Source organism: Pinus tabuliformis, chromosome 1_2 (assembly GCF_031772625.1).
Source record: "Pinus tabuliformis cultivar Carrire ecotype Pingquan chromosome 1_2, CPIR1, whole genome shotgun sequence".
In the NCBI taxonomy this organism is placed as follows: domain Eukaryota; kingdom Viridiplantae; phylum Streptophyta; class Pinopsida; order Pinales; family Pinaceae; genus Pinus; species Pinus tabuliformis.
In genome coordinates, this window is record NC_142298.1 from 922,266,292 (window position 1) to 922,268,564 (window position 2,273).

Consider the following 2,273-nt stretch of genomic DNA (forward strand, 5'->3'; position numbering starts at 1 on the left):
AAGCTTGAGCATCATCCTACTGAAACCCTTTGAGAACTCCCTCTCACGGTTAGTAGCCCATTACATACGTATTTCTAGAGGATTTCAGTGAATGTGTTATGATACAATGCTAAATTTTGGACCATGGTAACAAATTATACACTAAAATAAATCAACTTGAACAAAGGTAGATCTCTCCTCCTCTATCGGATCTGAGTACTTTCAAAGGCTTTCCACTCTACTTTTTTGCTTCTGCTTTGAATTATTTGAACCTTGAGAATGTATATGATTTATTTTTGAGAAAATACACCCATGTTTTCCTGCTATAATCATCAATGGATGTTAGAAAATAAAGACTACCACCAATGGACTGTGTCTGCATTGGACCACATAAATATGTATGAACAAGCTCTAAAGGCTCTTTTGCTCTAGAGGAAGATGTGGGAAAACTATCTCTTTTATGCTTGGACATAACACAAATTTCACAATTACAATATTTTTCATTCATAGTAGGGAGACCAATGACAATTGACTATTTCTGAAGCTGACTTAGAGTCTTGAATGGGATATGGCCATATCTAGAATGCCATAGCTGAGATTCATCTATTCTTAACACATTGTGGACTAAAGACTGTGAGAGATTTTGACTTCTAAGAGTCAAAGGAAATATCCTATTCTTGGTTTTTCCAACCTTTAATCTCATTCTTTTATTGGGAGGTTTGTCATAGATATAACATATGTTCCCTTGAAATATTACATCATAACCATGTTCCATCAGTTGTCCTACACTAATGAAGTTATGCTTTAGATTTGGAACATAATAAACATCACGAATGTATTTCTACTCATTCTGTTCAATAAGAATAGGGACAATACCTTTTCCTTTAGCTTTAATGCGAGAACGATCTCCAAGAGTAATTTCTGATGTTATGGAAGCATCAAGATAAAAAAGCAGATTTTTGTTACCTATCATATGATTGTTGCAGCCACTCTCGAGCAACCAAAGATCCATGTTGTGAGTTTCTTCGGAAAGATCGCAGGAAAGAAACATTGTTTCAAAGGATTCTCCTTCATTGTTGGAGAGATGGACATTGCCTCTTTGCTGATATGATTGTTTCTTTCTACATTCATGTTCATAATGCCCAAATTTCTTGTAGTAATAACATTGGACATTAGATTTTCTCCATGGTTTGCTTCTTTAAGTTCGGTTTTGTGGAGGTCCCCATTGCTCTGCTACATGATGATGTTCTGATCTGCCTCGCTTATTGCCGCCTCTATATCCTCTGTCTCTGCCTCTGCCTAAAGAAAGTTGTGTTTTGAAAGCTTGTTCCATGGAATCTTCTGCCAAGTTGAGTCTTGTTTCGTGTACCATAAATGATCCAGTTAACTGTTCCACTGAGAAAGTTGTAAAATCTTTGGATTCCAGAATGGCTATTACAATCAGGTCATATTTCTTGGGCAAATTTTGAAGGACTTTTTAAACAATTTTCTGATTTGAAATAGTTTCGCCGATGAGCTTGATCTGATTGACTATTCCCATGACTCTAGTCATGAATTGATCCACATTTTCTATGTCAATCATCTTTAGGGTTTCAAACTGTGATCTCAATGTCTGTAATTTAACTGTCTTCACTATCATTACCTTGATACACAACTTTCAAGATTTCCCAAGCTTCATGTGTTGTGGATGCGCCAGTTATCTTGTTAAAAATAGAGTCATTGACTAAGTTTTGTATCCAACATTTGGCTCTATGTTCTTTCTTTCTGAGTTCAGTAGTTGCATTCCTCTGATTATTGGACATGGTCATCAATGTTTCTTGGGTCGGCTCTACATAGGCAATCTGAAGTGTATCCCAATACTCTTGAGGTTGCAAAAATGTCTTCATTCTCAAAAACCAAAACTCGTAATTTTTATCAAAAAAATCAGAGTCTGTAACAAAGCACTAAAAGAAACCATTTTTTTAAAACAAATATACGTATCTTTTTACAATCCTCTTTCCAAAATTTAAAAAAAAATCCCCTTAAAAAATACAAAGCGATTTTCATATCAAAGGGAAAAAAAGATAATGAAAAACAACTTCTTCGTTTCAATATCCTTTACACCTTTTTAAAAGTCTCTTTTGATTCTTTTCATTTCCAAGAAAAAAAAGATAATGAAAAACAACTTCTTTGTTTCTATCTCCTTTACACCCTTTTTAAAAGTCTCTTTTAACCAAAAGATTAAAGCAATCCCCTTTTTTAAGAATAAAAAAGAACTTTTAAAGTGAGGCTTCATTAACGTGAACCTCTTATGA